This window comes from Crinia signifera, chromosome 3 (assembly GCF_055691185.1).
Source record: "Crinia signifera chromosome 3, ASM5569118v1, whole genome shotgun sequence".
Classification (NCBI taxonomy): domain Eukaryota; kingdom Metazoa; phylum Chordata; class Amphibia; order Anura; family Myobatrachidae; genus Crinia; species Crinia signifera.
The window spans coordinates 336,996,091-337,017,076 of NC_139219.1; the positions used below are offsets into that span (position 1 = coordinate 336,996,091).

The 20,986-nt window shown below is 35.2% G+C and overlaps 20 non-coding genes across 20 annotated transcripts; all 20 read right to left on the reverse strand.

Moving 5' to 3' along the window:
• Positions 1-73: 73 nt before the first annotated feature.
• Positions 74-147, reverse strand: TRNAN-GUU (transfer RNA asparagine (anticodon GUU)). Its single transcript has one exon. It is a non-coding gene; the product is annotated as a tRNA-Asn (tRNA).
• An 887-nt stretch (positions 148-1,034) lies between these two features.
• On the reverse strand, positions 1,035-1,108 carry TRNAN-GUU (transfer RNA asparagine (anticodon GUU)). Its single transcript has one exon. It is a non-coding gene; the product is annotated as a tRNA-Asn (tRNA).
• An 886-nt stretch (positions 1,109-1,994) lies between these two features.
• TRNAN-GUU (transfer RNA asparagine (anticodon GUU)) lies at positions 1,995-2,068 on the reverse strand. Its single transcript has one exon. It is a non-coding gene; the product is annotated as a tRNA-Asn (tRNA).
• Positions 2,069-2,954: 886 nt separating this feature from the next.
• Positions 2,955-3,028, reverse strand: TRNAN-GUU (transfer RNA asparagine (anticodon GUU)). The gene has a single exon. It is a non-coding gene; the product is annotated as a tRNA-Asn (tRNA).
• An 886-nt stretch (positions 3,029-3,914) lies between these two features.
• TRNAN-GUU (transfer RNA asparagine (anticodon GUU)) lies at positions 3,915-3,988 on the reverse strand. The gene has a single exon. It is a non-coding gene; the product is annotated as a tRNA-Asn (tRNA).
• An 887-nt stretch (positions 3,989-4,875) lies between these two features.
• TRNAN-GUU (transfer RNA asparagine (anticodon GUU)) lies at positions 4,876-4,949 on the reverse strand. Its single transcript has one exon. It is a non-coding gene; the product is annotated as a tRNA-Asn (tRNA).
• Positions 4,950-5,834: 885 nt separating this feature from the next.
• Positions 5,835-5,908, reverse strand: TRNAN-GUU (transfer RNA asparagine (anticodon GUU)). The gene has a single exon. It is a non-coding gene; the product is annotated as a tRNA-Asn (tRNA).
• A 910-nt stretch (positions 5,909-6,818) lies between these two features.
• Positions 6,819-6,892, reverse strand: TRNAN-GUU (transfer RNA asparagine (anticodon GUU)). The gene has a single exon. It is a non-coding gene; the product is annotated as a tRNA-Asn (tRNA).
• Positions 6,893-7,779: 887 nt separating this feature from the next.
• On the reverse strand, positions 7,780-7,853 carry TRNAN-GUU (transfer RNA asparagine (anticodon GUU)). The gene has a single exon. It is a non-coding gene; the product is annotated as a tRNA-Asn (tRNA).
• Positions 7,854-8,740: 887 nt separating this feature from the next.
• Positions 8,741-8,814, reverse strand: TRNAN-GUU (transfer RNA asparagine (anticodon GUU)). Its single transcript has one exon. It is a non-coding gene; the product is annotated as a tRNA-Asn (tRNA).
• An 886-nt stretch (positions 8,815-9,700) lies between these two features.
• On the reverse strand, positions 9,701-9,774 carry TRNAN-GUU (transfer RNA asparagine (anticodon GUU)). Its single transcript has one exon. It is a non-coding gene; the product is annotated as a tRNA-Asn (tRNA).
• Positions 9,775-11,620: 1,846 nt separating this feature from the next.
• TRNAN-GUU (transfer RNA asparagine (anticodon GUU)) lies at positions 11,621-11,694 on the reverse strand. The gene has a single exon. It is a non-coding gene; the product is annotated as a tRNA-Asn (tRNA).
• An 887-nt stretch (positions 11,695-12,581) lies between these two features.
• TRNAN-GUU (transfer RNA asparagine (anticodon GUU)) lies at positions 12,582-12,655 on the reverse strand. The gene has a single exon. It is a non-coding gene; the product is annotated as a tRNA-Asn (tRNA).
• An 887-nt stretch (positions 12,656-13,542) lies between these two features.
• On the reverse strand, positions 13,543-13,616 carry TRNAN-GUU (transfer RNA asparagine (anticodon GUU)). Its single transcript has one exon. It is a non-coding gene; the product is annotated as a tRNA-Asn (tRNA).
• An 886-nt stretch (positions 13,617-14,502) lies between these two features.
• TRNAN-GUU (transfer RNA asparagine (anticodon GUU)) lies at positions 14,503-14,576 on the reverse strand. The gene has a single exon. It is a non-coding gene; the product is annotated as a tRNA-Asn (tRNA).
• A 1,266-nt stretch (positions 14,577-15,842) lies between these two features.
• On the reverse strand, positions 15,843-15,916 carry TRNAN-GUU (transfer RNA asparagine (anticodon GUU)). Its single transcript has one exon. It is a non-coding gene; the product is annotated as a tRNA-Asn (tRNA).
• An 887-nt stretch (positions 15,917-16,803) lies between these two features.
• Positions 16,804-16,877, reverse strand: TRNAN-GUU (transfer RNA asparagine (anticodon GUU)). Its single transcript has one exon. It is a non-coding gene; the product is annotated as a tRNA-Asn (tRNA).
• An 887-nt stretch (positions 16,878-17,764) lies between these two features.
• TRNAN-GUU (transfer RNA asparagine (anticodon GUU)) lies at positions 17,765-17,838 on the reverse strand. Its single transcript has one exon. It is a non-coding gene; the product is annotated as a tRNA-Asn (tRNA).
• Positions 17,839-18,724: 886 nt separating this feature from the next.
• On the reverse strand, positions 18,725-18,798 carry TRNAN-GUU (transfer RNA asparagine (anticodon GUU)). The gene has a single exon. It is a non-coding gene; the product is annotated as a tRNA-Asn (tRNA).
• A 1,847-nt stretch (positions 18,799-20,645) lies between these two features.
• On the reverse strand, positions 20,646-20,719 carry TRNAN-GUU (transfer RNA asparagine (anticodon GUU)). The gene has a single exon. It is a non-coding gene; the product is annotated as a tRNA-Asn (tRNA).
• Between the last annotated feature and the right edge of the window lie 267 nt (positions 20,720-20,986).

Here is a 20,986-nt window from a genome sequence, read left to right on the forward strand (position 1 = left end):
TACCACAAGAGGTGATTTAATTTTTTAACTTGTCAACATTTAGTTCTCCAAAATGTGACCAAAAAGTCGATTACGTCCCTGGGTGGGATTGAACCACCAACCTTTCGGTTAACAGCCGAACGCGCTAACCGATTGCGCCACAGAGACCCCCCTAAAGTTGTATCAAATTAGTGATCTAAAAATGATTTATTGAAATATGTGTAAAAGGCCAACATCTGGAGATCTTTTGTAAAACTCTTCCTCCATTGAAGAACAAAAAATCAAATTGGTACTTTCTTGTCAAGAGGTAAGCTTTCAGGAGCTGAAGCTGTTTATATGATTAGCAGAGTGGCGCAGCGGAAGCGTGCTGGGCCCATAACCCAGAGGTCGATGGATCGAAACCATCCTCTGCTATCTTTGTTTTTTTTTATAATTATTTGTTGATTAAACCAATACAAAACTGAGATTAATATTTTGGCTCAGTTCTATCTTTTTTATTATGTTAAAAAAGAGATTTAGTAAAACTGTTCATCCATTAAAGAACAAAGAAACACATTGGTACAAACACTAAAATATGCTTCAATGGTTTCCTAAAAACTTACCTAATTAACTACTTTTAAGAGGAATTGTATCAGAGAAGTCTAGATATACTGCATAACAAGAGGTGGTTTTATGTTTTAACTTGTCTACCTAAGGTTCTTCAAAATATGATCACAAGGTCAAAAATATCCCTGGGTGGGATTAAACCACAAACCTTTGAGATAGAAACCAAATGTGCTGACTGATTGTTCCAAGTCAACAAAATAAGACTAGATTCAAGTTAGTACCATAAAAAAATTCCTAGACATAGATTTAATAGTCATTATTTTAAAGAGCTTTTGTAAGATTCTTTATCTACTGAAGAACAGAGGAGAAACATTGGTACTTTCTGATGAAGAGTTAAGCTTTCAAGAGCTTCTGTGACCTAAGATCAGGAACACTATACCACAAGAGGTGATTTAATGTTTAAACTTGTCAACATCTAGTTCTCCAAAATGTGACCAAAAAGTCAATTACGTCCCTGGGTGGGATTTAACCACCATCCTTTCGGTTAACAGCCGAACGCGCTAACCGATTGCGCCACAGAGACCCCTCTAAAGTTGTGTCAAATTAGTGATCTAAAAATGATTTATTGAAATATGTGTAAAAGGCCAACAACTGGAGATCTTTTGTAAAACTCTTCCTCCATTGAAGAACAAAAAAACAAATTGGTACTTTCTTGTCAAGAGGTAAGCTTTCAGGAGCTGAAGCTGTTTATATGATTAGCAGAGTGGCGCAGCGGAAGCGTGCTGGGCCCATAACCCAGAGGTCGATGGATCGAAACCATCCTCTGCTATCTTTGTTTTTTTATAATTATTTGTTGATTAAACCAATACAAAACTGAGATTGATATTTTGGCTCAGTTCTATCTTTTTTATTATGTTAGAAAAGAGATTTAGTAAAACTGTTCATCCATTAAAGAACAAAGAAACACATTGGTACAAACACTAAAATGTGCTTCAATGGTTTCCTAAAAAACTTACCTAATTAACTACTTTTAAGAAGAATTGTATCAGAGAAGTCTAGATATACTGCATAACAAGAGGTGGTTTTATGTTTTAACTTGTCTACCTAAGGTTCTTCAAAATATGATCACAAGGTCAAAAATATCCCTGGGTGGGATTAAACCACAAACCTTTGAGATAGAAACCAAATGTGCTGACTGATTGTTCCAAGTCAACAAAATAAGACTAGATTCAAGTTAGTACCATAAAAAAATTCCTAGACATAGATTTAATAGTCATTATTTTAAAGAGCTTTTGTAAGATTCTTTATCTACTGAAGAACAGAGGAGAAACATTGGTACTTTCTGATGAAGAGTTAAGCTTTCAGGAGCTTCTGTGACTTAAGATCAGGAACACTATACCACAAGAGGTGATTTAATGTTTAAACTTGTCAACATCTAGTTCTCCAAAATGTGACCAAAAAGTCAATTACGTCCCTGGGTGGGATTTAACCACCATCCTTTCGGTTAACAGCCGAACGCGCTAACCGATTGCGCCACAGAGACCCCTCTAAAGTTGTGTCAAATTAGTGATCTAAAAATGATTTATTGAAATATGTGTAAAAGGCCAACAACTGGAGATCTTTTGTAAAACTCTTCCTCCATTGAAGAACAAAAAAACAAATTGGTACTTTCTTGTCAAGAGGTAAGCTTTCAGGAGCTGAAGCTGTTTATATGATTAGCAGAGTGGCGCAGCGGAAGCGTGCTGGGCCCATAACCCAGAGGTCGATGGATCGAAACCATCCTCTGCTATCTTTGTTTTTTTATAATTATTTGTTGATTAAACCAATACAAAACTGAGATTGATATTTTGGCTCAGTTCTATCTTTTTTATTATGTTAGAAAAGAGATTTAGTAAAACTGTTCATCCATTAAAGAACAAAGAAACACATTGGTACAAACACTAAAATGTGCTTCAATGGTTTCCTAAAAAACTTACCTAATTAACTACTTTTAAGAAGAATTGTATCAGAGAAGTCTAGATATACTGCATAACAAGAGGTGGTTTTATGTTTTAACTTGTCTACCTAAGGTTCTTCAAAATATGATCACAAGGTCAAAAATATCCCTGGGTGGGATTAAACCACAAACCTTTGAGATAGAAACCAAATGTGCTGACTGATTGTTCCAAGTCAACAAAATAAGACTAGATTCAAGTTAGTACCATAAAAAAATTCCTAGACATAGATTTAATAGTCATTATTTTAAAGAGCTTTTGTAAGATTCTTTATCTACTGAAGAACAGAGGAGAAACATTGGTACTTTCTGATGAAGAGTTAAGCTTTCAGGAGCTTCTGTGACTTAAGATCAGGAACACTATACCACAAGAGGTGATTTAATGTTTTAACTTGTCAACATCTAGTTCTCCAAAATGTGACCAAAAAGTCAATTACGTCCCTGGGTGGGATTGAACCACCAACCTTTCGGTTAACAGCCGAACGCGCTAACCGATTGCGCCACAGAGACCCCTCTAAAGTTGTATCAAATTAGTGATCTAAAAATGATTTATTGAAATATGTGTAAAAGGCCAACAACTGGAGATCTTTTGTAAAACTCTTCCTCCATTGAAGAACAAAAAAACAAATTGGTACTTTCTTGTCAAGAGGTAAGCTTTCAGGAGCTGAAGCTGTTTATATGATTAGCAGAGTGGCGCAGCGGAAGCGTGCTGGGCCCATAACCCAGAGGTCGATGGATCGAAACCATCCTCTGCTATCTTTGTTTTTTTATAATTATTTGTTGATTAAACCAATACAAAACTGAGATTGATATTTTGGCTCAGTTCTATCTTTTTTATTATGTTAGAAAAGAGATTTAGTAAAACTGTTCATCCATTAAAGAACAAAGAAACACATTGGTACAAACACTAAAATGTGCTTCAATGGTTTCCTAAAAAACTTACCTAATTAACTACTTTTAAGAAGAATTGTATCAGAGAAGTCTAGATATACTGCATAACAAGAGGTGGTTTTATGTTTTAACTTGTCTACCTAAGGTTCTTCAAAATATGATCACAAGGTCAAAAATATCCCTGGGTGGGATTAAACCACAAACCTTTGAGATAGAAACCAAATGTGCTGACTGATTGTTCCAAGTCAACAAAATAAGACTATATTCAAGTTAGTACCATAAAAAAATTCCTAGACATAGATTTAATAGTCATTATTTTAAAGAGCTTTTGTAAGATTCTTTATCTACTGAAGAACAGAGGAGAAACATTGGTACTTTCTGATGAAGAGTTAAGCTTTCAGGAGCTTCTGTGACTTAAGATCAGGAACACTATACCACAAGAGGTGATTTAATGTTTTAACTTGTCAACATCTAGTTCTCCAAAATGTGACCAAAAAGTCAATTACGTCCCTGGGTGGGATTGAACCACCAACCTTTCGGTTAACAGCCGAACGCGCTAACCGATTGCGCCACAGAGACCCCTCTAAAGTTGTATCAAATTAGTGATCTAAAAATGATTTATTGAAATATGTGTAAAAGGCCAACATCTGGAGATCTTTTGTAAAACTCTTCCTCCATTGAAGAACAAAAAATCAAATTGGTACTTTCTTGTCAAGAGGTAAGCTTTCAGGAGCTGAAGCTGTTTATATGATTAGCAGAGTGGCGCAGCGGAAGCGTGCTGGGCCCATAACCCAGAGGTCGATGGATCGAAACCATCCTCTGCTATCTTTGTTTTTTTTTATAATTATTTGTTGATTAAACCAATACAAAACTGAGATTAATATTTTGGCTCAGTTCTATCTTTTTTATTATGTTAAAAAAGAGATTTAGTAAAACTGTTCATCCATTAAAGAACAAAGAAACACATTGGTACAAACACTAAAATATGCTTCAATGGTTTCCTAAAAACTTACCTAATTAACTACTTTTAAGAGGAATTGTATCAGAGAAGTCTAGATATACTGCATAACAAGAGGTGGTTTTATGTTTTAACTTGTCTACCTAAGGTTCTTCAAAATATGATCACAAGGTCAAAAATATCCCTGGGTGGGATTAAACCACAAACCTTTGAGATAGAAACCAAATGTGCTGACTGATTGTTCCAAGTCAACAAAATAAGACTAGATTCAAGTTAGTACCATAAAAAAATTCCTAGACATAGATTTAATAGTCATTATTTTAAAGAGCTTTTGTAAGATTCTTTATCTACTGAAGAACAGAGGAGAAACATTGGTACTTTCTGATGAAGAGTTAAGCTTTCAAGAGCTTCTGTGACCTAAGATCAGGAACACTATACCACAAGAGGTGATTTAATGTTTAAACTTGTCAACATCTAGTTCTCCAAAATGTGACCAAAAAGTAAATTACGTCCCTGGGTGGGATTTAACCACCATCCTTTCGGTTAACAGCCGAACGCGCTAACCGATTGCGCCACAGAGACCCCTCTAAAGTTGTGTCAAATTAGTGATCTAAAAATGATTTATTGAAATATGTGTAAAAGGCCAACAACTGGAGATCTTTTGTAAAACTCTTCCTCCATTGAAGAACAAAAAAACAAATTGGTACTTTCTTGTCAAGAGGTAAGCTTTCAGGAGCTGAAGCTGTTTATATGATTAGCAGAGTGGCGCAGCGGAAGCGTGCTGGGCCCATAACCCAGAGGTCGATGGATCGAAACCATCCTCTGCTATCTTTGTTTTTTTATAATTATTTGTTGATTAAACCAATACAAAACTGAGATTGATATTTTGGCTCAGTTCTATCTTTTTTATTATGTTAGAAAAGAGATTTAGTAAAACTGTTCATCCATTAAAGAACAAAGAAACACATTGGTACAAACACTAAAATGTGCTTCAATGGTTTCCTAAAAACTTACCTAATTAACTACTTTTAAGAGGAATTGTATCAGAGAAGTCTAGATATACTGCATAACAAGAGGTGGTTTTATGTTTTAACTTGTCTACCTAAGGTTCTTCAAAATATGATCACAAGGTCAAAAATATCCCTGGGTGGGATTAAACCACAAACCTTTGAGATAGAAACCAAATGTGCTGACTGATTGTTCCAAGTCAACAAAATAAGACTAGATTCAAGTTAGTACCATAAAAAAATTCCTAGACATAGATTTAATAGTCATTATTTTAAAGAGCTTTTGTAAGATTCTTTATCTACTGAAGAACATAGGAGAAACATTGGTACTTTCTGATGAAGAGTGCAGCTTTCAGGAGCTTCTGTGACTTAAGATCAGGAACACTATACCACAAGAGGTGATTTAATGTTTTAACTTGTCAACATCTAGTTCTCCAAAATGTGACCAAAAAGTCGATTACGTCCCTGGGTGGTATTGAACCACCAACCTTTCGGTTAACAGCCGAACGCGCTAACCGATTGCGCCACAGAGACCCCTCTAAAGTTGTATCAAATTAGTGATCTAAAACTGATTTATTGAAATATGTGTAAAATGCCAACATCTGGAGATCTTTTGTAAAACTCTTCCTCCGTTGAAGAACAAAAAAACAAATTGGTACTTTCTTGTCAAGAGGTAAGCTTTCAGGAGCTGAAGCTGTTTATATGATTAGCAGAGTGGCGCAGCGGAAGCGTGCTGGGCCCATAACCCAGAGGTCGATGGATCGAAACCATCCTCTGCTATCTTTGTTTTTTTATAATTATTTGTTGATTAAACCAATACAAAACTGAGATTAATATTTTGGCTCAGTTCTATCTTTTTTATTATGTTAAAAAAGAGTTTTAGTAAAACTGTTCATCCATTAAAGAACAAAGAAACACATTGGTACAAACACTAAAATGTGCTTCAATGGTTTCCTAAAAACTTACCTAATTAACTACTTTTAAGAGGAATTGTATCAGAGAAGTCTAGATATACTGCATAACAAGAGGTGGTTTTATGTGTTATACTGCATAACAAGAGGTGGTTTTAACTTGTCTACCTAAGGTTCTTCAAAATATGATCACAAGGTCAAAAATATCCCTTGGTGGGATTAAACCACAAATCTTTGAGATAGAAACCAAATGTGCTGACTGATTGTTCCAAGTCAACAAAATAAGACTAGATTCAAGTTAGTACCATAAAAAAATTCCTAGACATAGATTTAATAGTCATTATTTTAAAGAGCTTTTGTAAGATTCTTTATCTACTGAAGAACATAGGAGAAACATTGGTACTTTCTGATGAAGAGTGAAGCTTTCAGGAGCTTCTGTGACTTAAGATCAGGAACACTATACCACAAGAGGTGATTTAATGTTTTAACTTGTCAACATCTAGTTCTCCAAAATGTGACCAAAAAGTCGATTACGTCCCTGGGTGGGATTGAACCACCAACCTTTCGGTTAACAGCCGAACGCGCTAACCGATTGCACCACAGAGACCCCTCTAAAGTAGTATCAAATTAGTGATCTAAGAATGATTTATTGAAATATGTGTAAAATGCCAACATCTGGAGATCCTTTGTAAAACTCTTCCTCCGTTGAAGAACAAAAAAAAACAAATTGGTACTTTCTTGTCAAGAGGTAAGCTTTCAGGAGCTGAAGCTTTTTATATGATTAGCAGAGTGGCGCAGCGGAAGCGTGCTGGGCCCATAACCCAGAGGTCGATGGATCGAAACCATCCTCTGCTATCTTTGTTTTTTTATAATTATTTGTTGATTAAACCAATACAAAACTGAGATTAATATTTTGGCTCAGTTCTATCTTTTTTATTATGTTAAAAAACAGATTTAGTAGAACTGTTCATCCATTAAATAACAAAGAAACACATTGGTACAAACACTAAAATGTGCTTCAATGGTTTCCTAAAAATTTACCTAATTAACTACTTTTAAGAGGAATTGTATAAGAGAAGTCTAGATATACTGCATAACAAGAGGTGGTTTTATGTTTTAACTTGTCTACCTAAGGTTCTTCAAAATATGATCACAAGGTCAAAAATATCCCTGGGTGGGATTAAACCACAAACCTTTGAGATAGAAACCAAATGTGCTGACTGATTGTTCCAAGTCAACAAAATAAGACTAGATTCAAGTTAGTACCATAAAAAAATTCCTAGACATAGATTTAATAGTCATTATTTTAAAGAGCTTTTGTAAGATTCTTTATCTACTGAAGAACAGAGGAGAAACATTGGTACTTTCTGATGAAGAGTGAAGCTTTCAGGAGCTTCTGTGACTTAAGATCAGGAACACTATACCACAAGAGGTGATTTAATTTTTTAACTTGTCAACATTTAGTTCTCCAAAATGTGACCAAAAAGTCGATTACGTCCCTGGGTGGGATTGAACCACCAACCTTTCGGTTAACAGCCGAACGCGCTAACCGATTGCGCCACAGAGACCCCCCTAAAGTTGTATCAAATTAGTGATCTAAAAATGATTTATTGAAATATGTGTAAAAGGCCAACATCTGGAGATCTTTTGTAAAACTCTTCCTCCATTGAAGAACAAAAAATCAAATTGGTACTTTCTTGTCAAGAGGTAAGCTTTCAGGAGCTGAAGCTGTTTATATGATTAGCAGAGTGGCGCAGCGGAAGCGTGCTGGGCCCATAACCCAGAGGTCGATGGATCGAAACCATCCTCTGCTATCTTTGTTTTTTTTTATAATTATTTGTTGATTAAACCAATACAAAACTGAGATTAATATTTTGGCTCAGTTCTATCTTTTTTATTATGTTAAAAAAGAGATTTAGTAAAACTGTTCATCCATTAAAGAACAAAGAAACACATTGGTACAAACACTAAAATATGCTTCAATGGTTTCCTAAAAACTTACCTAATTAACTACTTTTAAGAGGAATTGTATCAGAGAAGTCTAGATATACTGCATAACAAGAGGTGGTTTTATGTTTTAACTTGTCTACCTAAGGTTCTTCAAAATATGATCACAAGGTCAAAAATATCCCTGGGTGGGATTAAACCACAAACCTTTGAGATAGAAACCAAATGTGCTGACTGATTGTTCCAAGTCAACAAAATAAGACTAGATTCAAGTTAGTACCATAAAAAAATTCCTAGACATAGATTTAATAGTCATTATTTTAAAGAGCTTTTGTAAGATTCTTTATCTACTGAAGAACAGAGGAGAAACATTGGTACTTTCTGATGAAGAGTTAAGCTTTCAAGAGCTTCTGTGACCTAAGATCAGGAACACTATACCACAAGAGGTGATTTAATGTTTAAACTTGTCAACATCTAGTTCTCCAAAATGTGACCAAAAAGTCAATTACGTCCCTGGGTGGGATTTAACCACCATCCTTTCGGTTAACAGCCGAACGCGCTAACCGATTGCGCCACAGAGACCCCTCTAAAGTTGTGTCAAATTAGTGATCTAAAAATGATTTATTGAAATATGTGTAAAAGGCCAACAACTGGAGATCTTTTGTAAAACTCTTCCTCCATTGAAGAACAAAAAAACAAATTGGTACTTTCTTGTCAAGAGGTAAGCTTTCAGGAGCTGAAGCTGTTTATATGATTAGCAGAGTGGCGCAGCGGAAGCGTGCTGGGCCCATAACCCAGAGGTCGATGGATCGAAACCATCCTCTGCTATCTTTGTTTTTTTATAATTATTTGTTGATTAAACCAATACAAAACTGAGATTAATATTTTGGCTCAGTTCTATCTTTTTTATTATGTTAAAAAAGAGATTTAGTAAAACTGTTCATCCATTAAAGAACAAAGAAACACATTGGTACAAACACTAAAATGTGCTTCAATGGTTTCCTAAAAAACTTACCTAATTAACTACTTTTAAGAAGAATTGTATCAGAGAAGTCTAGATATACTGCATAACAAGAGGTGGTTTTATGTTTTAACTTGTCTACCTAAGGTTCTTCAAAATATGATCACAAGGTCAAAAATATCCCTGGGTGGGATTAAACCACAAACCTTTGAGATAGAAACCAAATGTGCTGACTGATTGTTCCAAGTCAACAAAATAAGACTAGATTCAAGTTAGTACCATAAAAAAATTCCTAGACATAGATTTAATAGTCATTATTTTAAAGAGCTTTTGTAAGATTCTTTATCTACTGAAGAACAGAGGAGAAACATTGGTACTTTCTGATGAAGAGTTAAGCTTTCAGGAGCTTCTGTGACTTAAGATCAGGAACACTATACCACAAGAGGTGATTTAATGTTTTAACTTGTCAACATCTAGTTCTCCAAAATGTGACCAAAAAGTCAATTACGTCCCTGGGTGGGATTGAACCACCAACCTTTCGGTTAACAGCCGAACGCGCTAACCGATTGCGCCACAGAGACCCCTCTAAAGTTGTATCAAATTAGTGATCTAAAAATGATTTATTGAAATATGTGTAAAAGGCCAACAACTGGAGATCTTTTGTAAAACTCTTCCTCCATTGAAGAACAAAAAAACAAATTGGTACTTTCTTGTCAAGAGGTAAGCTTTCAGGAGCTGAAGCTGTTTATATGATTAGCAGAGTGGCGCAGCGGAAGCGTGCTGGGCCCATAACCCAGAGGTCGATGGATCGAAACCATCCTCTGCTATCTTTGTTTTTTTATAATTATTTGTTGATTAAACCAATACAAAACTGAGATTGATATTTTGGCTCAGTTCTATCTTTTTTATTATGTTAGAAAAGAGATTTAGTAAAACTGTTCATCCATTAAAGAACAAAGAAACACATTGGTACAAACACTAAAATGTGCTTCAATGGTTTCCTAAAAAACTTACCTAATTAACTACTTTTAAGAAGAATTGTATCAGAGAAGTCTAGATATACTGCATAACAAGAGGTGGTTTTATGTTTTAACTTGTCTACCTAAGGTTCTTCAAAATATGATCACAAGGTCAAAAATATCCCTGGGTGGGATTAAACCACAAACCTTTGAGATAGAAACCAAATGTGCTGACTGATTGTTCCAAGTCAACAAAATAAGACTAGATTCAAGTTAGTACCATAAAAAAATTCCTAGACATAGATTTAATAGTCATTATTTTAAAGAGCTTTTGTAAGATTCTTTATCTACTGAAGAACAGAGGAGAAACATTGGTACTTTCTGATGAAGAGTGAAGCTTTCAGGAGCTTCTGTGACTTAAGATCAGGAACACTATACCACAAGAGGTGATTTAATGTTTTAACTTGTCAACATCTAGTTCTCCAAAATGTGACCAAAAAGTCGATTACGTCTCTGGGTGGGATTGAACCACCAACCTTTCGGTTAACAGCCATACGCGCTAACCGATTGCGCCACAGAGACCCCTCTAAAGTCGTATAAACATAGTGATCTAAAAATGATTTATTGAAATATGTGTAAAAGGCCAACATCTGGAGATCTTTTGTAAAACTCTTCCTCCATTGAAGAACAAAAAAACAAATTGGTACTTTCTTGTCAAGAGGTAAGCTTTCAGGAGATGAAGCTGTTTATATGATTAGCAGAGTGGCGCAGCGGAAGCGTGCTGGGCCCATAACCCAGAGGTCGATGGATCGAAACCATCCTCTGCTATCTTTGTTTTTTTTATAATTATTTGTTGATTAAACCAATACAAAACTGAGATTAATATTTTGGCTCAGTTCTATCTTTTTTATTATGTTAAAAAAGAGATTTAGTAAAACTGTTCATCCATTAAAGAACAAAGAAACACATTGGTACAAACACTAAAATGTGCTTCAATGGTTTCCTAAAAACTTACGTAATTAACTACTTTTAAGAGGAATTGTATCAGAGAAGTCTAGATATACTGCATAACAAGAGGTGGTTTTATGTTTTAACTTGTCTACCTAAGGTTCTTCAAAATATGATCACAAGGTCAAAAATATCCCTGGGTGGGATTAAACCACAAACCTTTGAGATAGAAACCAAATGTGCTGACTGATTGTTCCAAGTCAACAAAATAAGACTAGATTCAAGTTAGTACCATAAAAAAATTCCTAGACATAGATTTAATAGTCATTATTTTAAAGAGCTTTTGTAAGATTCTTTATCTACTGAAGAACAGAGGAGAAACATTGGTACTTTCTGATGAAGAGTGAAGCTTTCAGGAGCTTCTGTGACTTAAGATCAGGAACACTATACCACAAGAGATGATTTAATGTTTTAACTTGTCAACATCTAGTTCTCCAAAATGTGACCAAAAAGTTGATTACGTCCCTGGGTGGGATTGAACCACCAACCTTTCGGTTAACAGCCGAACGCGCTAACCGATTGCGCCACAGAGACCCCTCTAAAGTTGTATCAAATTAGTGATCTAAAAATGATTTATTGAAATATGTGTAAAAGGCCAACATCTGGAGATCTTTTGTAAAACTCTTCCTCCATTGAAGAACAAAAAAACAAATTGGTACTTTCTTGTCAAGAGGTAAGCTTTCAGGAGCTGAAGCTGTTTATATGATTAGCAGAGTGGCGCAGCGGAAGCGTGCTGGGCCCATAACCCAGAGGTCGATGGATCGGAACCATCCTCTGCTATCTTTGTTTTTTTTTATAATTATTTGTTGATTAAACCAATACAAAACTGAGATTAATATTTTGGCTCAGTTCTATCTTTTTTATTATGTTAAAAAAGAGATTTAGTAAAACTGTTCATCCATTAAAGAACAAAGAAACACATTGGTACAAACACTAAAATGTGCTTCAATGGTTTCCTAAAAACTTACCTAATTAACTACTTTTAAGAGGAATTGTATCAGAGAAGTCTAGATATACTGCATAACAAGAGGTGGTTTTATGTTTTAACTTGTCTACCTAAGGTTCTTCAAAATATGATCACAAGGTCAAAAATATCCCAGGGTGGGATTAAACCACAAACCTTTGAGATAGAAACCAAATGTGCTGACTGATTGTTCCAAGTCAACAAAATAAGACTAGATTCAAGTTAGTACCATAAAAAAATTCCTAGACATAGATTTAATAGTCATTATTTTAAAGAGCTTTTGTAAGATTCTTTATCTACTGAAGAACAGAGGAGAAACATTGGTACTTTCTGATGAAGAGTGAAGCTTTCAGGAGCTTCTGTGACTTAAGATCAGGAACACTATACCACAACAGGTGATTTAATGTTTTAACTTGTCAACATCTAGTTCTCCAAAATGTGACCAAAAAGTTGATTACGTCCCTGGGTGGGATTGAACCACCAACCTTTCGGTTAACAGCCGAACGCGCTAACCGATTGCGCCACAGAGACCCCTCTAAAGTTGTATCAAATTAGTGATCTAAAAATGATTTATTGAAATATGTGTACAAGGCCAACATCTGGAGATCTTTTGTAAAACTCTTCCTCCATTGAAGAACAAAAAATCAAATTGGTACTTTCTTGTCAAGAGGTAAGCTTTCAGGAGCTGAAGCTGTTTATATGATTAGCAGAGTGGCGCAGCGGAAGCGTGCTGGGCCCATAACCCAGAGGTCGATGGATCGAAACCATCCTCTGCTATCTTTGTTTTTTTTTATAATTATTTGTTGATTAAACCAATACAAAACTGAGATTAATATTTTGGCTCAGTTCTATCTTTTTTATTATGTTAAAAAAGAGATTTAGTAAAACTGTTCATCCATTAAAGAACAAAGAAACACATTGGTACAAACACTAAAATATGCTTCAATGGTTTCCTAAAAACTTACCTAATTAACTACTTTTAAGAGGAATTGTATCAGAGAAGTCTAGATATACTGCATAACAAGAGGTGGTTTTATGTTTTAACTTGTCTACCTAAGGTTCTTCAAAATATGATCACAAGGTCAAAAATATCCCTGGGTGGGATTAAACCACAAACCTTTGAGATAGAAACCAAATGTGCTGACTGATTGTTCCAAGTCAACAAAATAAGACTAGATTCAAGTTAGTACCATAAAAAAATTCCTAGACATAGATTTAATAGTCATTATTTTAAAGAGCTTTTGTAAGATTCTTTATCTACTGAAGAACAGAGGAGAAACATTGGTACTTTCTGATGAAGAGTTAAGCTTTCAAGAGCTTCTGTGACCTAAGATCAGGAACACTATACCACAAGAGGTGATTTAATGTTTAAACTTGTCAACATCTAGTTCTCCAAAATGTGACCAAAAAGTCAATTACGTCCCTGGGTGGGATTTAACCACCATCCTTTCGGTTAACAGCCGAACGCGCTAACCGATTGCGCCACAGAGACCCCTCTAAAGTTGTGTCAAATTAGTGATCTAAAAATGATTTATTGAAATATGTGTAAAAGGCCAACAACTGGAGATCTTTTGTAAAACTCTTCCTCCATTGAAGAACAAAAAAACAAATTGGTACTTTCTTGTCAAGAGGTAAGCTTTCAGGAGCTGAAGCTGTTTATATGATTAGCAGAGTGGCGCAGCGGAAGCGTGCTGGGCCCATAACCCAGAGGTCGATGGATCGAAACCATCCTCTGCTATCTTTGTTTTTTTATAATTATTTGTTGATTAAACCAATACAAAACTGAGATTGATATTTTGGCTCAGTTCTATCTTTTTTATTATGTTAGAAAAGAGATTTAGTAAAACTGTTCATCCATTAAAGAACAAAGAAACACATTGGTACAAACACTAAAATGTGCTTCAATGGTTTCCTAAAAAACTTACCTAATTAACTACTTTTAAGAAGAATTGTATCAGAGAAGTCTAGATATACTGCATAACAAGAGGTGGTTTTATGTTTTAACTTGTCTACCTAAGGTTCTTCAAAATATGATCACAAGGTCAAAAATATCCCTGGGTGGGATTAAACCACAAACCTTTGAGATAGAAACCAAATGTGCTGACTGATTGTTCCAAGTCAACAAAATAAGACTAGATTCAAGTTAGTACCATAAAAAAATTCCTAGACATAGATTTAATAGTCATTATTTTAAAGAGCTTTTGTAAGATTCTTTATCTACTGAAGAACAGAGGAGAAACATTGGTACTTTCTGATGAAGAGTTAAGCTTTCAGGAGCTTCTGTGACTTAAGATCAGGAACACTATACCACAAGAGGTGATTTAATGTTTTAACTTGTCAACATCTAGTTCTCCAAAATGTGACCAAAAAGTCAATTACGTCCCTGGGTGGGATTGAACCACCAACCTTTCGGTTAACAGCCGAACGCGCTAACCGATTGCGCCACAGAGACCCCTCTAAAGTTGTATCAAATTAGTGATCTAAAAATGATTTATTGAAATATGTGTAAAAGGCCAACAACTGGAGATCTTTTGTAAAACTCTTCCTCCATTGAAGAACAAAAAAACAAATTGGTACTTTCTTGTCAAGAGGTAAGCTTTCAGGAGCTGAAGCTGTTTATATGATTAGCAGAGTGGCGCAGCGGAAGCGTGCTGGGCCCATAACCCAGAGGTCGATGGATCGAAACCATCCTCTGCTATCTTTGTTTTTTTATAATTATTTGTTGATTAAACCAATACAAAACTGAGATTGATATTTTGGCTCAGTTCTATCTTTTTTATTATGTTAGAAAAGAGATTTAGTAAAACTGTTCATCCATTAAAGAACAAAGAAACACATTGGTACAAACACTAAAATGTGCTTCAATGGTTTCCTAAAAAACTTACCTAATTAACTACTTTTAAGAAGAATTGTATCAGAGAAGTCTAGATATACTGCATAACAAGAGGTGGTTTTATGTTTTAACTTGTCTACCTAAGGTTCTTCAAAATATGATCACAAGGTCAAAAATATCCCTGGGTGGGATTAAACCACAAACCTTTGAGATAGAAACCAAATGTGCTGACTGATTGTTCCAAGTCAACAAAATAAGACTAGATTCAAGTTAGTACCATAAAAAAATTCCTAGACATAGATTTAATAGTCATTATTTTAAAGAGCTTTTGTAAGGATCTTTATCTACTGAAGAACAGAGGAGAAACATTGGTACTTTCTGATGAAGAGTGAAGCTTTCAGGAGCTTCTGTGACTTAAGATCAGGAACACTATACCACAAGAGGTGATTTAATGTTTTAACTTGTCAACATCTAGTTCTCCAAAATGTGACCAAAAAGTCGATTACGTCTCTGGGTGGGATTGAACCACCAACCTTTCGGTTAACAGCCATACGCGCTAACCGATTGCGCCACAGAGACCCCTCTAAAGTCGTATAAACATAGTGATCTAAAAATGATTTATTGAAATATGTGTAAAAGGCCAACATCTGGAGATCTTTTGTAAAACTCTTCCTCCATTGAAGAACAAAAAAACAAATTGGTACTTTCTTGTCAAGAGGTAAGCTTTCAGGAGCTGAAGCTGTTTATATGATTAGCAGAGTGGCGCAGCGGAAGCTTTCAGGAGCTTCTGTGACTTAAGATCAGGAACACTATACCACAAGAGATGATTTAATGTTTTAACTTGTCAACATCTAGTTCTCCAAAATGTGACCAAAAAGTTGATTACGTCCCTGGGTGGGATTGAACCACCAACCTTTCGGTTAACAGCCGAACGCGCTAACCGATTGCGCCACAGAGACCCCTCTAAAGTTGTATCAAATTAGTGATCTAAAAATGATTTATTGAAATATGTGTAAAAGGCCAACATCTGGAGATCTTTTGTAAAACTCTTCCTCCATTGAAGAACAAAAAAACAAATTGGTACTTTCTTGTCAAGAGGTAAGCTTTCAGGAGCTGAAGCTGTTTATATGATTAGCAGAGTGGCGCAGCGGAAGCGTGCTGGGCCCATAACCCAGAGGTCGATAGATCGGAACCATCCTCTGCTATCTTTGTTTTTTTTTATAATTATTTGTTGATTAAACCAATACAAAACTGAGATTAATATTTTGGCTCAGTTCTATCTTTTTTATTATGTTAAAAAAGAGATTTAGTAAAACTGTTCATCCATTAAAGAACAAAGAAACACATTGGTACAAACACTAAAATGTGCTTCAATGGTTTCCTAAAAACTTACCTAATTAACTACTTTTAAGAGGAATTGTATCAGAGAAGTCTAGATATACTGCATAACAAGAGGTGGTTTTATGTTTTAACTTGTCTACCTAAGGTTCTTCAAAATATGATCACAAGGTCAAAAATATCCCAGGGTGGGATTAAACCACAAACCTTTGAGATAGAAACCAAATGTGCTGACTGATTGTTCCAAGTCAACAAAATAAGACTAGATTCAAGTTAGTACCATAAAAAAATTCCTAGACATAGATTTAATAGTCATTATTTTAAAGAGCTTTTGTAAGATTCTTTATCTACTGAAGAACAGAGGAGAAACATTGGTACTTTCTGATGAAGAGTGAAGCTTTCAGGAGCTTCTGTGACTTAAGATCAGGAACACTATACCACAAGAGGTGATTTAATGTTTTAACTTGTCAACATCTAGTTCTCCAAAATGTGACCAAAAAGTTGATTACGTCCCTGGGTGGGATTGAACCACCAACCTTTCGGTTAACAGCCGAACGCGCTAACCGATTGCGCCACAGAGACCCCTCTAAAGTTGTATCAAATTAGTGATCTAAAAATGATTTATTGAAATATGTGTAAAAGGCCAACATCTGGAGATCTTTTGTAAAACTCTTCCTCCATTGAAGAACAAAAAATCAAATTGGTACTTTCTTGTCAAGAGGTAAGCTTTCAGGAGCTGAAGCTGTTTATATGATTAGCAGAGTGGCGCAGCGGAAGCGTGCTGGGCCCATAACCCAGAGGTCGATGGATCGAAACCATCCTCTGCTATCTTTGTTTTTTTTTATAATTATTTGTTGATTAAACCAATACAAAACTGAGATTAATATTTTGGCTCAGTTCTATCTTTTTTATTATGTTAAAAAAGAGATTTAGTAAAACTGTTCATCCATTAAAGAACAAAGAAACACATTGGTACAAACACTAAAATATGCTTCAATGGTTTCCTAAAAACTTACCTAATTAACTACTTTTAAGAGGAATTGTATCAGAGAAGTCTAGATATACTGCATAACAAGAGGTGGTTTTATGTTTTAACTTGTCTACCTAAGGTTCTTCAAAATATGATCACAAGGTCAAAAATATCCCTGGGTGGGATTAAACCACAAACCTTTGAGATAGAAACCAAATGTGCTGACTGATTGTTCCAAGTCAACAAAATAAGACTAGATTCAAGTTAGTACCATAAAAAAATTCCTAGACATAGATTTAATAGTCATTATTTTAAAGAGCTTTTGTAAGATTCTTTATCTACTGAAGAACAGAGGAGAAACATTGGTACTTTCTGATGAAGAGTTAAGCTTTCAAGAGCTTCTGTGACCTAAGATCAGGAACACTATACCACAAGAGGTGATTTAATGTTTAAACTTGTCAACATCTAGTTCTCCAAAATGTGACCAAAAAGTCAATTACGTCCCTGGGTGGGATTTAACCACCATCCTTTCGGTTAACAGCCGAACGCGCTAACCGATTGCGCCACAGAGACCCCTCTAAAGTTGTGTCAAATTAGTGATCTAAAAATGATTTATTGAAATATGTGTAAAAGGCCAACAACTGGAGATCTTTTGTAAAACTCTTCCTCCATTGAAGAACAAAAAAACAAATTGGTACTTTCTTGTCAAGAGGTAAGCTTTCAGGAGCTGAAGCTGTTTATATGATTAGCAGAGTGGCGCAGCGGAAGCGTGCTGGGCCCATAACCCAGAGGTCGATGGATCGAAACCATCCTCTGCTATCTTTGTTTTTTTATAATTATTTGTTGATTAAACCAATACAAAACTGAGATTGATATTTTGGCTCAGTTCTATCTTTTTTATTATGTTAGAAAAGAGATTTAGTAAAACTGTTCATCCATTAAAGAACAAAGAAACACATTGGTACAAACACTAAAATGTGCTTCAATGGTTTCCTAAAAAACTTACCTAATTAACTACTTTTAAGAAGAATTGTATCAGAGAAGTCTAGATATACTGCATAACAAGAGGTGGTTTTATGTTTTAACTTGTCTACCTAAGGTTCTTCAAAATATGATCACAAGGTCAAAAATATCCCTGGGTGGGATTAAACCACAAACCTTTGAGATAGAAACCAAATGTGCTGACTGATTGTTCCAAGTCAACAAAATAAGACTAGATTCAAGTTAGTACCATAAAAAAATTCCTAGACATAGATTTAATAGTCATTATTTTAAAGAGCTTTTGTAAGATTCTTTATCTACTGAAGAACAGAGGAGAAACATTGGTACTTTCTGATGAAGAGTTAAGCTTTCAGGAGCTTCTGTGACTTAAGATCAGGAACACTATACCACAAGAGGTGATTTAATGTTTTAACTTGTCAACATCTAGTTCTCCAAAATGTGACCAAAAAGTCAATTACGTCCCTGGGTGGGATTGAACCACCAACCTTTCGGTTAACAGCCGAACGCGCTAACCGATTGCGCCACAGAGACCCCTCTAAAGTTGTATCAAATTAGTGATCTAAAAATGATTTATTGAAATATGTGTAAAAGGCCAACAACTGGAGATCTTTTGTAAAACTCTTCCTCCATTGAAGAACAAAAAAACAAATTGGTACTTTCTTGTCAAGAGGTAAGCTTTCAGGAGCTGAAGCTGTTTATATGATTAGCAGAGTGGCGCAGCGGAAGCGTGCTGGGCCCATAACCCAGAGGTCGATGGATCGAAACCATCCTCTGCTATCTTTGTTTTTTTATAATTATTTGTTGATTAAACCAATACAAAACTGAGATTGATATTTTGGCTCAGTTCTATCTTTTTTATTATGTTAGAAAAGAGATTTAGTAAAACTGTTCATCCATTAAAGAACAAAGAAACACATTGGTACAAACACTAAAATGTGCTTCAATGGTTTCCTAAAAAACTTACCTAATTAACTACTTTTAAGAAGAATTGTATCAGAGAAGTCTAGATATACTGCATAACAAGAGGTGGTTTTATGTTTTAACTTGTCTACCTAAGGTTCTTCAAAATATGATCACAAGGTCAAAAATATCCCTGGGTGGGATTAAACCACAAACCTTTGAGATAGAAACCAAATGTGCTGACTGATTGTTCCAAGTCAACAAAATAAGACTAGATTCAAGTTAGTACCATAAAAAAATTCCTAGACATAGATTTAATAGTCATTATTTTAAAGAGCTTTTGTAAGATTCTTTATCTACTGAAGAACAGAGGAGAAACATTGGTACTTTCTGATGAAGAGTGAAGCTTTCAGGAGCTTCTGTGACTTAAGATCAGGAACACTATACCACAAGAGGTGATTTAATGTTTTAACTTGTCAACATCTAGTTCTCCAAAATGTGACCAAAAAGTCGATTACGTCTCTGGGTGGGATTGAACCACCAACCTTTCGGTTAACAGCCATACGCGCTAACCGATTGCGCCACAGAGACCCCTCTAAAGTCGTATAAACATAGTGATCTAAAAATGATTTATTGAAATATGTGTAAAAGGCCAACATCTGGAGATCTTTTGTAAAACTCTTCCTCCATTGAAGAACAAAAAAACAAATTGGTACTTTCTTGTCAAGAGGTAAGCTTTCAGGAGATGAAGCTGTTTATATGATTAGCAGAGTGGCGCAGCGGAAGCGTGCTGGGCCCATAACCCAGAGGTCGATGGATCGAAACCATCCTCTGCTATCTTTGTTTTTTTTATAATTATTTGTTGATTAAACCAATACAAAACTGAGATTAATATTTTGGCTCAGTTCTATCTTTTTTATTATGTTAAAAAAGAGATTTAGTAAAACTGTTCATCCATTAAAGAACAAAGAAACACATTGGTACAAACACTAAAATGTGCTTCAATGGTTTCCTTAAAAACTTACCTAATTAACTACTTTTAAGAGGAATTGTATCAGAGAAGTCTAGATATACTGCATAACAAGAGGTGGTTTTATGTTTTAACTTGTCTACCTAAGGTTCTTCAAAATATGATCACAAGGTCAAAAATATCCCTGGGTGGGATTAAACCACAAACCTTTGAGATAGAAACCAAATGTGCTGACTGATTGTTCCAAGTCAACAAAATAAGACTAGATTCAAGTTAGTACCATAAAAAAATTCCTAGACATAGATTTAAAAGTCATTATTTTAAATAGCTTTTGTAAGATTCTTTATCTACTGAAGAACAGAGGCGAAACATTGGTACTTTCTGATGAAGAGTGAAGCTTTCAGGAGCTTCTGTGACTTAAGATCAGGAACACTATACCACAAGAGGTGATTTCATGTTTTAACTTGTCAACATCTAGTTCTCCAAAATGTGACCAAAAAGTCACTTACGTCCCTGGGTGGGATTGAACCACCAACCTTTCGGTTAACAGCCGAACGCGCTAACCGATTGCGCCACAGAGACCCCTCTAAAGTTGTATCAAATTAGTGATCTAAAAATGATTTATTGAAATATGTGTCAAAGGCCAACATCTGGAGATCTTTTGTAAAACTCTTCCTCCATTGAAGAACAAAAAAACAAATTGGTACTTTCTTGTCAAGAGATAAGCTTTCAGGAGCTGAAGCTGTTTATATGATTAGCAGAGTGGCGCAGCGGAAGCGTGCTGGGCCCATAACCCAGAGGTCGATGGATCGAAACCATCCTCTGCTATCTTTGTTTTTTTATAATTAT